The sequence below is a fragment of the Tasmannia lanceolata genome, unplaced genomic scaffold, assembly GCF_043159265.1.
Source record: "Tasmannia lanceolata isolate RefF3 unplaced genomic scaffold, GAP_Taslan_0.1 ptg000015l, whole genome shotgun sequence".
Classification (NCBI taxonomy): Eukaryota; Viridiplantae; Streptophyta; class Magnoliopsida; order Canellales; family Winteraceae; genus Tasmannia; species Tasmannia lanceolata.
The window spans coordinates 36,686,277-36,701,175 of record NW_027518692.1 but is presented as its reverse complement, the minus strand read 5'-3'; positions in this window follow the sequence as shown (position 1 = coordinate 36,701,175).

The window sequence follows — 14,899 nt, the reverse complement described above, 5'->3', positions numbered from 1 at the left end:
GCGGTTATCAAAACATGGTAGTGCCAATACCAGCTGCCTATTTTCCATATGCTGATGAGGATACGGTGATTGTCTGCCTTTCAGCAATCACATTGGACCATACGTCTTGCTTCCACCAGTCAAACGATAGCGGGGCATACAAAGTCATAGTGGTTGTTGGGTTAATAGATTTGGGGGCATACAAAGTCACACTCTACCTGACGCAGGTGCACATGACACAATGCCTACATGGCATGGGTGGACCACCCAATGAGGGACCACAACTAAACCATTTTCTTACTTTCCCATACCTTCTCCTTGCTTTTAGAAAGTCTTTTATGACACTGCCAGTTTCCTTTAATTTATAAATATTGTTTTGTGAAGTTTCCAACTTGGACTTCATGCTATCCTTGAATATCAGGTGAGACAATTGCTATTTTGCCTGAGAGGATTCTGGATTAGTATCTTGGGAAGAATATTTACTACAAGGATGGCATGTTACCTAATATCGGAAGATTCCTTTTATCTCCTTGTCGGTCTGTCATCAACTAACCGACCAATCCACCTAGGGCTGCAAATGAGCCGAGCCGAGCCGAACATTTGGTTGTTCGTGTTCGGCTCGCTTAATTCAAGGGTCAGCTCGTGTTCGTGACGAGCTTTTTACTAGGGCTGCAACTTGGGTCGGGTTTTATCCGACCCGACCTGAAAATTGCTTGGGTTGGGTTCATGTTTCTCGGGTCGAGCCGGGTCTACGATCTAAAAGCCCGCATGAATCTCGAGTCGAGCCGGGTTTGAAGGGGTCCGACCGGACCCGGCCCGAGTTACGTAAGTTATAGTATGTATTTTTTTTCTCTAAAACTTTGTTATTTTAAAAGTGAAAACTTAAAAGTAAAACTCACGCACAAACACAATCACATAGACTCTTTCCATCTTCTATTCGTTTCCCCCCTTTAGCTCTAGGGTTTCAAGTTTCAACTAAATAGTTAATGCACTAAATAGTTTGTTGTTTATCTCATACGAGTATAATCATTTTCATTTGGTAATATATCAATTTATTATCTTTGGACCAGTTATTAGTTAATGCACTAAAGAGTTTGCCATGCTTGAGTTTTTCTACTTCTGTGAGTTGAGTTGGGTTGCCAAGCAAGAGTTTTCCTTAAAAAGTTGTGTCAACGTAAAAAACCCGACCCGGCCTGAGATTTGTCATGGGTAGGGCCGGGTTTGGGAATCGTGGGTTTTCCGAAAAAAACCCGACCCGACCCGAGATATTTCTCGGGTAGGGTTGGGTTTTTCAAAACCCGACCCGAGTTGCAGCCCTACTTTTTACTACGGGCTTGTGTTCGGCCAGCCAAAATTTAACAAAGCTTGAGTCCGGCTCGTTTAGTAAACGAATGAGCCCGAGCCGAGCCAGGGTCGAGCTTGGTTGGGTTCTGGTTCAGCTCGTTTAGTAAACACATCAAATAAATACCATTAATGTATAGAGGAAAATGATTGTGAGCATGAAGCTGATATAGCTTATATGAGCTTGAGGGCCCAACACATGGGTCCCACATTTTTTGTGGTGATCCAAACCATTCATTTGCAAGGCCCCATCATAGATAGAGTGTGTACCAAAAATCAGCTCCATTGGATCATCCTAACCCCTCCAAAAGCGGACATAAAAAATGGGCAGATTTGTGGCAAACGGTGTCTGTCCATTTTGCTCTCCACTTTTGGATGTGTTAGGATGATCCTATGGAGCTAATTTTTTGTACACACTCTATCTATATAAGGTCATTTCAAATGAATGCTTTGGATCATTCTAACAATATGGGGCCACATGTGTTTGGGCCCTCAAGCTCATATAAGCTATATGAGTTTCAAGCTCACAATCATTTTCCTCTAATTTATAATATATATAATATATGAGGAAAGTGTTGCTGTGATATAAGCGCAGGTAACCTGCCTGCGCTAGCCTTTTAAAACGGGTTGCTATTGGTTGCTTCGAGCGTGTCCAGCGGCATTCCAAATGGACTGAAGTGCAAAAGAGAAAACACAAAGGGGTCAAAATTAAAGTGTGCCACGTACCCCACTCTTCCACGTGTATCTTTTCTCTATCACGTGTTCACTATCATGTAAATTTCCTAATTCACCCCAAAGCAAATCCCCCCTAACCGGTCAAAGTGTGCCGCGTAACCCTTCCCTCTCTATCCTATGAACAGATAAGGCCTATATGTTTTTGTTTTTTAAAAAGGGATCTGCGAGCGTCCATCACAGAAGGCATCATGTGAGAGCAGCCACCTCATGGATAAAGACAAAATCTGTTAAAAAGTGAGCCTGTGGCTTCTCTCACATGCAAAAGGCCGTCTGCCAAATACCTTATGCGATGAATGCTAGTAAATCCCTACATGAGAAATTACATGATGGGTGGCCCATACAAACTCATATTCTAAAAAAAATGTGTGGTACGGCCCAGTCCATAGGATGATCCAAACCGTTCATTTGTTGCGCCATAATGTAAATGATTTTTGTGATACAGCCTACTTATGTAATTGGCCCAACCAATGGACGGTTTGGATCATCCTATGGAGTGGCACAATCTAAGAATGTAGGTCCCATCCATTATACTATTGGCTGCAAACATCAATAATGGAATTGTGCCCAAAAAACCCTAATTGAAAGCCTTTCAATCAAGTGGCTAAGATCGTTTAACCATGGTGGGACCGGTAACAACCTAACCAACAAGGGGGTGCGATTAGCAAGTCAGGTTTTATTTTATCCATTATAACTTGGGATCTTCCGTACATGTTCGCATACAGGGAACAACCCCAACGGATAGGGTGGCATAATGATCAATGAGAGGAAAGATTATAAATTCTATTCTCCGTGGGATAGCAAGTCAGGGATTTATTTTATGGGGTTTGTTAGCGTCCATCGCAGAAGGAATTTTGCGGATGGCCTATTGCATGTGAGAGCAGCCACATGGGTTCACTTTTCAGCAGATTTTGTCTTCATTCATGAGTTGGCTGCTCTCACATGCAACATGCCATCCTCGAAATGCCTTCTGCAATGGAGGCTAGAAAATCCCTTAGGGCCCGTTTGGATACCTCCAATTTTGTATTTGGATATGGAATTGAGTTTTGAATACAAATTGAATAGATCTAGCAGCTCATGTAGAGGGAGACAGAGAGGGAAGGGGGTACTTCCTAGGGGAGGGGAGAGGTTGAGGAGCAAAGAAGGTGAAGGAAACTCCCAGAGTTGTGGATTTCCAATTTCTAATTTCCACAGCAAACTTCGAAATCTGATTTTTTTCACCGTCAGCTACCGAATTAGAAATCCAAAAATTTGATCCGATCCAAATTACAGTGCAAAAAGGGCTGCAAATGTGAGAAATCCAAATCAAAATCTTCTCGGCATCCAAACGGGCCCTTATTTTATCCAAACAAAAAGCATAGTAGGCCGGAGAGAGAAGAAATACCCACCACTCTATTTCGTGGAAGAGGAATGGAGAGAGAGGGGCACATGGCACACTTTATTGTTAGACATTTGAGTTTTCTGTTTTCAGTTGTTTGCGTCTTTTCTCTTTTTCACTTTGGAGTGGGACCCACGGGAAGCAGAGGTTCAGCTCGTTTAGTAAACGAATGAGTCCGAGCCGAGCTTTTAATGAGCTGAACCCAAACATGTTCGTGATCCAGCCCGGTTCATTTGCAGCACTAAATCCACCGAAGCCCTATGAAAAACAAGCAAACGAAAACTATGACACTTTGGTTTAAAAATGACGTTGCTTCAAAGAAGCATCTCGCTTGTAAATATCGGTGGCTTGTCGTCAATCACAAATACAAGGTGGGGCCTTTATCTCCTTGTCGCTCTCTCATCAACTAACGCCACCAATGCACAGAAGCCCTACACACGAAAAAACAAAGGCCTAAAATACACCCTTTTTGTCGTTTTGAGCCAGAGTCGGAAAGATGGGTAAGGCAAGACAGCATTTCGTTAGTCAAGAGATAAGGACCCGCACAAAGTCACATATGGCTCTTGGGTCAAGGGATGATCAGCAAGGCACCTTGCAAGGCTAAAGACTCATGACTGGAAGGGCCTTCAACATGGGATTTGCTAGGGGCCATGACTTCTATAGATATCTATAAATAGCAGCAATGCGAGAGAAGACGGAATGGGAGACGTAACAAACAAACAAACAAAATTGTAAGTCGCTTAAATCCAAATGATGGATTTTTTTCTTCTTTTGGTCTTGATATTACAAAATGGTTTCTATTTGCGTTGTTGTTTTGTTCACCCCATTATTTCTGATTCTAATATATTTAGAAGGGCAGAAAATTGAAAAGAAGAAAAAAGAGGGAAGACAGAATGCAGAGATTTTCTTGCTTCCTATTGTAAATATGGGCGGTCCATCTCGACCTCCTTATTTTGCTATGATATATAATTATTGACATTTCAAAAAAAAAAAAAAAACAGAATGCAGAGACGGCCGTAACAAAAATGGTTAGTCGTTGAATCCAAATGATGGATTTTTTGCTGTGTTGTTTTTGTGTTTCAGTTGATTTTACTAAATATATTGTTTCTATTTGCCTTGTTATATGTTAAGATTTTACAAAATTGTTTCATGTAACTTTATAAAATTGCTTTGTTTTATGATACCGTGACTAATTTTATTTTTGTTTATTCTATTTCGAGTAGGAAACATAGTGGCCGAGAAGAATAAAAAAGAAAGAAAGAAAAGCTAAGGAAATTTGGAGTCGAAATGTGGGCCAAGCTGATCTTCTCTTACATCATCTGCGTTGCTACAAATTTCCCTGCCCTCATGCAAGAATTCAAATCTAGGGAGGAGAAAACTCTCTTATTTCTCTCCGTCTTAATCCCCTTTTTTGTCGTCACCGCGATCTCCTCTTTTAAAGTTACTAGTTTCATCGATCGCTTGCTCCTCATCACCCTTGCTGTATCTTTATCTCATCTACTGTCGAATCTTCTTTATGGAGAATTAGTAAGGTGGGTAGCACTTGTATACATCCCTTGTATTCTCCCTGCCTTTGCTTTACGCAGACGATTACAACCACGATTACAACTTGGCTGGAGAATTTCTACTGCACAGGATCATCATGGGGGCCTAGATGTACCCACACTTCCTATTACACAATGGAGGCCTCCACTCACCTCCACCTTGTCTTGGCCACTTATGTGGGTCTATCAAGCACTGTTCGGCCGCGGCCTCCACTCAACAGCATTGCCACTCTCTTCTGCCAATCCCACCAATATTGTGGGTCTATCAAGACGCGATTTCAGAGCCACACTGGTGTGGGTCTATCAAGTCATGTTACACAATGGGTTCCTCCGCGGCCTCTTTTCTCTCATTCCCACAGGAGGTGATGCCACCGCCTCGTCCTCGGCCCGGGTGTGGGTCTATCAAACCATGTTCCGCAGAGGGTTGGGCCGCAGCCTCTACTCATCAGCACCGCCACTCTCTTCTATCATTCCCACAAATGTGGACGATGCGTCCGCATACGGAGCTCCTCCAACTCGTCCTAGCCAACCATCTTCGGCAGGGAACTCACCGGAGATGGTCGTCGTTGACGTTTCGTGGGACTAGCACTGCTGGAAATTAACTAGGTCGTTGTTGTTACAAGTCAACCAAGTCAACCTTGCTTCTAAGGAAAGGTCTTGTTGCTGTTCTCGTATGGTTTGTACCCCTATTCTTGAGATAGGGTTAGAGTCTGTTTGCCTGTTTCATCTTTCTCATATAAATAAACCGGTAGGGGCCGGTAGGGGTCACTGCCAAACCCAGCCTATCTATAAAAAAAACCTCGTTATGTTTTACTATGTACTTAACCTTCCTCCGAATAAGCTCTGTTAAAAAGCAACTCAACATTCCCTGTCTCAACCTTGTATTAGTTCGTTATGTTTTACTATGTACTTATCCTTCCTCCGAATAAGCTATGTTAAAAAGCTACTCAACATTTCTTGTCTGAACCTTGTATTAGTTCTTTTTAGACCTGGCAAAAAGTGATCCAGACCCACGGGTTCACCTGGTCCAGCTCACTAAATTAGTGACCCGTTGAAATTTGACCCGGCTCGTATGGGTCCCAAAAAGACTGGGCCGGACCGGGTGGAATCGCGGGTGCCTGTAAAAGCCCAAATGTTTGAGATTTTATAGTTCCGTATTTTTTAGAAAGTAATGTACGGACCACATCATAGGATGATCTAAACCGTCCACATGATGGAACACAGCGTAAATAGGTTGTGCCCCAAAAATCATTCCCATAGGATGATCCTATCCATACGATCTATAGAGCTTTCCATAAATAATAATATGCAATTCCTCCACAGATCAGAGGGCTAGGATCATCCTATGGAAATGATTTTTTGGGCACAACCTATTTACGTTATGGCCCATCACATGGACGGTTTGGATAATCCTATTACAGTGTGGGCATAAAAACAGAAAAAAAAGAAAAGAAAGAAAAACTGGTTGACCTGTGGGTCCACCTAGTATGTACGGGTGTAGTCCGGGTCAGGTCATTTGTGACCCGTAAGATTCCGAGTCATTTGTGACCCTGCCTGTGCCACCCGGACCTGTATGCCCAGACCCCGCATGCCAGGTCTAGGTCTTTTCACCTCCTCCTTAAAGATTCTCAAAAGCCTACGATTTCAAACTTGTAGAGAGAGAGAGAGAGAGAGAGAGAGAGAGAGAGAGAGAGAGAGATGGCGTGGGTGCTTCTTTAAAATCTACATTTTAAATGGGAAAAGAGGTTGCCACGTCTGCCAAAGGCACTCCACACGGCATATTAATCCAAACGCTCATTTCACACTTGAAAAGGTAAAAACTATGACGACTGGATTAATAGGAAAAGAGAGATACCATGAGGGTGGGTAACAAAACCGAATCCTCCGGTGCAAAAGCAGCACGGGGTACTCCATTGAGACAAAAAGAGGAAAGAATATCATTTCCCGACAACTCGTCTATCAAACCCGGCATTTTAATTTTTCAAGATTCTCCACATAATTATTGCATGCAAATTGAATGTTAAGAGCATTAATTTTACTCTTTCGGATTTGTTTTTAGCATAGCAAACACGACCAAAGCAACAATGAGCAATGCTCCACATTGAATGCACGGCACAAAATACATACTGATGTATCCGTTAGGATTGTCCCATCTTTATGATTTCCTCCATATGATGTGATGGCCTAATCCTCAGTGGGGCCCAACTGTTTATAGAGATAAACTTTATAAAGTTTTAATAACCTAGTGGCTTGGGCACATCGTCCTCATCTTTTCCATTTACTAGATTTACGGGTGACACACTTGGTCGCAATGGAGGTGAAACAGCCTATGCGGTAAAAATAGAGCCCAAGATTTATAATTACATAGGGATAATATATGTAATAGCTGTTGAAAAGTTTTCAATTATGAGATATTTAATAGTTATAAGGAAATTGCATTTACAGGGTATTTGATAGTTAAAAAAAACCATATATTCACAAGGATTTTAATAACCTCGAGGGCCACCTACGTTTTCCCAATATATTTAGTATAGAAATAGATGAGGGGGTGCTTTATCAATTCACTACATAAGGTTTCCAAAAGTGCTTTATTAATTCCCGATATTAAGATTGTCCAATCTATATATCCAATATATGATCTATAAGATGGACCATTCGGATCAACAATAAATGTGGGGCCGACGATGTAATCGTGGGCTTGCTCTCATTGATGGGGCCCACTTAAATCATTATTTTCGTCACCAGATATAGAAAAGGCTGCGGACTCATTCCGTCATTCGGCAATGATTATGCGGCAGACTTTTAACGATTTAAGGATAATTCGCACCCCCGGTAGGCTAATTCGCACCACCATAAAGGAGGATTATGTGGCAGACTTTTAAAGGTTTTAAAGTGAAGGGCGGCGAATTATCGTACATGGGGTGCGAATTTATGACCACCCATAAAATATTAAAAAGAGAAAATCCACATTTCATTTCTTACCTTCGATCGATCCCATTAACACGTCTCGATCGCCGAGATATATTTTTTGGGTAGAAATTTACTGAGATTCGAGACATGTTTTTATTTTGTCATTTGATGAAGAAACGAGAAAATATGAGTATTTTGTTATTTGATGAAAGAATAAAAAGATGAGAAGTTTTCTTTGTCGTTGTCGCATGAATTTACAAGATAAATTTGCAGATATTTTGAGGTCTTCATGTGAGGAATTTCAGTAATTCGTGTTTGTATCAAGCATAAATTGTAGAGATTCGAGTGTTTATTCTATAAAAAAAAATCGTTGATTCTTTTTGCCTTGATTCTAATCCTAGAATATCAGACAAATCGAATGCCATTAGAGAGAGAGAGAGAGAGAGAGAGAGAGAGAGAGAGGAAGAAAGATGGTGGGAGCTTCCGAGGTTTTAAATTTCGGTCCTCACCGAAACCGAAATTTTAGCTGAAAACCTGAAATTTCGGGCAAAATTTGGTACAAGCTCTGGGAATGTCGTTTTTTTCAGAAATTTGGTATAAGCTCGGCACCTTATGGCCATGTGCCTAGGATGGTCCACCTCATATTCTGAGCCAAGTTAGCGGCAGATGACACTCACGTTTGAAGGGAAGTGATATAGCCTAAGTAAAAACATTGGAATATTGGCCAAACAGAAATCCATTTTGTATAAATCCGTGCAAGAAACTCAGAATGCAAATCATTGGTTATTTCCACTTTCTACTTATATTTTCACTGCCAGGAAATGATAGGGAGAAGAAAGTAGATGGAAAATATGAGTCAGCCGACAAGGAGATGAAAGGATAGGAATCGGAATATTTTCTGATTCTCTCAGTGCTGTTCCGCCCAGATATTTGCAACCCCGGATGGGCCCACGAGAGGTTTCATTTACTTTTCTTGGGCGGTGTTGCGGGCCAGCCTATCCAAGCGTGTATGATTTTCACGAGAGATTCCCGACATATGACTGAGAGAGAGAGAGAGAGAGAGAGAGAGAGAGAGAGAGATTTTCTTTTCTTGGGCGGTGTTGCTGTCCAGCGTATCCATCTTTCATGTATCAAGACTAGTTCATGTATCAAGACTCGTTGCAGACCCGTGCATTGGGCGGCCTAAAAAAAGAAAGCTTTATACCATTGTTTTTTTTTTAAAAGAAGAATAAGAAACATTCTAAGGAAAATATAGAGAAAGTTTCAATAGAGAAGGCTATAAGAAATCCATCTAGAGAAGCAAACATATATCTTGGACAAACAAATAATAATAATTGAAATACAAAACAAATTTAAGTATTATAACAAAGGTATTAATAAAATTTCACCAAACAGATGAGGAATCCAAAAAAAATCAGAAAAAAAAAGTACCTAACTTTAGAGACGGTAAAAACATAATGCTAAGACCTCCAAATACAATTATCTAAGGCCTAACAATTGGAAATGAACACCCGTTTCCCCAAATCTTCAGATGAAAAGCACTGCTAAATTGCTAGAATCTTTCTAATCTAACCTAATTTCCTAATAAGTCTAGGTTATCTCTTCTAATCTACTTGCCTTATCTACCACCACAACGATCCGACGGCAAGTTCTCAACCTAATCCAACGGTGAGATTACCTAATTTCCTAATCACTCTAGATTACCTCTGCTAATCTACTTGCATTATCTACCACCACAATGATCCAATGGTGAGATCTCAACCTAATCTAACACCGAGAACTCACATATTATAACACACAGGATGGCTAGGTAAAAAAAGGAAGTGAATATATCATTTCCTTTATACAAAATACACAGGCAACAACATTTTATGATTTTCTACAAGACTTGGACTTGATACTTTAATATGATCATGCTAAAATGACACAAAACATCTTTGAAAGACCTTAGGTGAAGAGGCCAACTATCTAATCAGCTCCATGTACATAAAAATGTAATGTACTGAGAGAAAACCTTCCCATGGAGTGATAGTTAATGTCAATATATATAGAGCAAGTATATGTCGTATAGTACTGGGTTTGTAATCATGTATATTACAAAAACATCGTTGAAAACAGTAACTGCGTGTTAGCCCTTTCTTTTAGGATTAATCACTTATTTGTATTATACAAATACAATTACTATTAGAATTAGATTAGGAGACAAAATGCCTCTTTTAATACATCTAAAAGATATTTGCATATATGCAGATTCCTTTATGCAAATGGTTTTGAAATTATCTATGAATTTTTTTTAAATAATCTCCTAGAAATTATAGAGTTAGAGGCTTCCAAAGAGGGATTAATGTCCCACATGCAAAGAAGATAATAATAAAATAATCTTATTGTGATTAAGAAAAAGAAGAAGAAATGTAACATTTCAAACAAAAAAAGAAAAAGCACATGGAATATATCCACATTGTTATTAGAAAAGAAGAAATGTAACTTACTAAGGCTGTTATCTGTGGAGAAAAAAAAGTTATAAATAGGTTTTAATATCTCATTTAGTATGATAGAAACATTCTTATATTGATCCTCTAATCAAGGCACATAACAAATCCCAAATTTCCTTCTCATACAACGCCGATTCTCAAAAAGTGTTGTAACAAACTGGTAGTTGTGAAAACAAAAGATTGCAGAATCCACATAACAACTCACAAGAATAAAAATAACATATGTCAAGATTTCTTTAGCAAATTCAAATAGAAAATCACGAAAAATTAGTAATTTTCTAAAATAAGCAGAAGGACTATTTGTATAATTTTAATTAATATGGAGTATATACATAACTCTATTGTCTTATTAGTTGTCACAAAAATTACAACAATTAGAAGTACCAAAATGTTCCATTTCTTGTAGCCGTTGGGTATTCAAAGGGAAAAAATCAGAGCAGGTCAACAAAGAAACTTACAGAGTAGAAATTAAATTACAATGAAATATTGATCCCTAATGTAATTTGATTTATCCCATCATCACCACCTGCCAAGAACACCCTCATCAAGAATTCTGCATCAAATTTCAACCAAACCTATTAAAGCAGAGCATATAGGAAGGAAAAAAAAGAAAATGAACTTGAAAGAGAACCCTTTCAATCAAACCCATTAAAGCAGAGCACATAGACCACTGCATTGTTTTAAAGCTCTCCAGGTACAATAAATTTTATTTTCCTCATCTATGTGACCATTACAGAAGGTGAGAATGCCCTTTAATTTTTCGTTCAGATTTGTTTCCTATTCCGGACAAAAGGAAGTGGATTGTGAATTTATATAGTGGACGGTCATGCATCCACGTGCCGCCCAAAAATACAATAGGGCCCGAATTCTTTGGATGATCCAAACCATTTATTTATTGGGCCTGATGTAGATAGGGTTTGCCCAGAAAATCTACTGCATGGGATGATCCTAACCGTCTGGTTTCTATATTGTGTTGTCCATTTTAAAGATCTACAAAATTTGGATTTTTCTAATTCTGTACTTTGTTTTGCCACTAATATTTTTACTACTTTCTTTTTTCTAATCTGTGGGATTCATGTTATTTTAATTTGAGTGTTGTTGAGGGTTTATGAGATTCAATTGGTGAAATAATTATAAATTGGGCATGTGGGTTTTGGATACTCGATCTTTATCCCATGGAAGATGAGGCCCCAAGGCTTAGGAATATATACAAAGAAAAGGCAAGAAGTAATTTTAGGAACATGAGCATTGGCTTTTCTCTAACTCGATGAATGCCGCTGTGAATGTTTTCTTTTGACTTCGTATTGGCTGTATCTTATGTTCAGCTGTTATAGCCCTAGCTTGGGTGCCTCATTTTATTTTTTGGTCATAGAGAGTTTGGGTTTTGTTCTAGAACAAGAGTGCTCATTGCAATTCTATGGTGTTTCTAATTGCCATTTTCCTATTCTATAGGAAGTATCATTTTCCTTCTTTCTTTTGCCATTTTCTTGCTTTTGGGATGACACTAATATTGGCTATTATGTCGAAGTAAGATTATTTCTAATTTACTCTTATTTTCAAATGAGACATTGACTTCTTTGGAAGCCATTGACTATATCATTTCTAAAACTGCTATCGTCGTCATTGACAAATAATCATATTGAACATTATAGCCTTCATGTATACGATCATATCTAAAACATTTTTAGATATACTCAAAGAGGCCCTAAGGGGTAGCCTATATACTCCTAAAATTTATTTGCATATAATCTTTATGTAATTAGTCTTCTTCGTGATTAATCTCATTCTCCGCTTTTTCTCTCTTCATTTTTTATCCCGGTTTATCATTGGTGGGCATAATACAGGGAATGAAAATGTGTGTTATTTGTGCATATTTACCATCTGATATTCTTCTGGACTTTTCAGCAGAATCGTATTTGTAATCTTTGGGGAGAAATAGCTCTGTGCATCGCACGGGTCTGCAACTAGTTTTAATAGGAAAAGAGGGTGTCAGGGAGAGCACTCGGGAGGAAAAGAAAATTTTAAATGGGAAAAGAGGGTGCCACGTTTGCCAACCAAAGGCACTCCACACGGCATATTAATCCAAACGCTCATTTCACACTTGAAAAGGTCAAAACTATGACCACTGGATTAATAGGAAAAGAGAAATACCATGAGGGTTGCTAACAAAACGGAATCCTCCGGTGCAAAAACAGCACGGGGTACTCCATTGAGAAAAAAAGAGGAAACAAGATCATTTCCTCCCCCCATCTCTCCCAACAACTCGTCTATCAAACCCACCATTTTAATTTTTCAAGATTCTCCACATAATTATTGCATGCAAATTGAATGTTAAGAGCATTAATTTTACTCTTTCGGATTTGTTTTTAGCATAGCAAACACGACCAATGCAAAAATGAGCAATGTTCCACATTGAACAAACAAAATACATACTGATGTATACGTTAGGATTGTCCCATCTTTATGATTTCCTCCATATGATGTGATGGCCTAATCCTCAGTGGGGCCCAACTGTTGGGGGTAAAATAGGTGCCTCCCATTGATGGGCAACACGTGGTGCTTTGTATGATTAGAAACCGACCCACTGTTAGTAGGAGGAAATATTTCCTCCGATCTTCCTCTATCCCTTGGAATTAGCAACGTCACCAAAAGGAAAACCATCCCCAAGAAAGAAACCTTGGGAGAGATGGCAACCTTCCGTGTTGGACGGATCTCCATTAAGGAAGCGGGAAGTATAATACCTATCGAGAAAAGATAGAAACTTATCTCCTGCAAAAGTCGACCAATTGAGTAAGACTCCCAAAACGGTATGTGTTTCCTATAACGTTCTGGACTCCTCTCTATAAAAAGGGACCCACACTCATAAGAGCCACGTTCACATTCATTGGTAAGGCATCTTAGCCTCATATATTTTCTTTCACCCTAACTGTGTTTGTGTTTCACTTGAGCATCTAAGTGGCCGTCAGAGCCACAACTCCGCACTAGTTAACACTTTTTCTGTGAGTGCAGTATCCCCACAGGGATATCTTTACCACCGCTAGAATAGTGACCAGATTTTGGCATCATCACTGACCATACGAATGACTTGAATAGAGTGATAGGACTTTGTAGGCATTGTTCTCTCTTTAGATAATTTGTTTGACCAGGAAGGAGACAAAAGTTTCAGCTAAAAAAATTTCCGGTGGGCCAAATTCTGCAACGAACTAAAATAAAAGTTTCTGACACGGTGCACATATTTTTTTAGGGAGCTACCAAAAGTACAAATGGGGCCCAATCGTTCAATGGTCCCTACCATTTATCTATTAGGCATTCCATGGAAGGACAATGCATCCAAATCCACTCCCATCGGACAATCCTGACCCTTCAATTTCTGGCTACAGACTTTCCATTTGTAGGAAATTGAGACCATTAATCTTGGAAGACACCACGAGATGACCGAAAAAGTCTTGATCCCTTCTCGAACAGACATCCCGTGCATGAAATAACGGACTACAAAATCAACGGTTTTAGCTTTTCCCAATGGAACCTAAATAAGGAATTGATCAAGGCTGAAAAATACGGGATTATAAGGGCTTACATCGTATAAAATCGAAATCATTTGGGTTTTTACGGGCACCCGCGTCCACCCAGCCCGGCCCAGTTTTGATGTGAGCCGTACGAGCCGGGTAAAATTTCAAACGGGTGACCCGGACCTCATAAATTACAGGCGGGCCACCCGGACCAGCGGGTCCGGGTCACTTTTTACCAGGTCTAATTCGGATAAACAAAAAATGTGGGGCGTGTAATCGTGGGCTTGCGGCAACTGTTCAAGGTGGCAAATGAGCAGTGCTGACCCGTGGACCGGCAAGGCACGGCACGAAGTCGTGGGCCGTGCCGGGCTATGGGTTTAGGCCCGCGGGCCAGCATGGCACGGCACGACAACCGGCCTAGCACGGCAAAATCAGTGAAAAAGTGCACATTTAGGGCTATTTTTCCGGGCTGGCACCGCACGGCACGATACGGGCCGGCACCGCACGGCACGATACGGGCCGCATGCCGTGGGACTTGACATGCCTAACCTCAAAATTTGCCGGCACGGCCCGTTGCCAAATCGTGCCGTGCCTGGCCCACTGGCTGAGAAGTTTCATGCCGGCACTGCCCGTTTGCCACCTTGAGGAAGTGTTGCCCTCATTGATGGGGCCCACTCAAATCATTCTTTTCGTGACAAGATATACAAAGGACAATAATTTTTTCGCGCCCGCGCCACCCTCGTAACGTCATTTGACGTCAAAAAGCGTTTCACGTTACAAGGGGGCGCATTATCCTATAGTTGGGGCGAAAAAATCATCTCCATAAATAAAGGGCGCTGATACTCCTCCCTCCCCCCGCCCCGCCCCCCTTGACGGCTGGCTAATGTTTTCCCACCATTTGACCACCCTCTCTCTCTCTCTCTCTCTCTCTCTCTCCACACACAACAGGAACAGTTGGTGGAACCAACAGAAACCGTTGGTGGAATGGTGGGCCCATCTTTGAACAACGTAGGC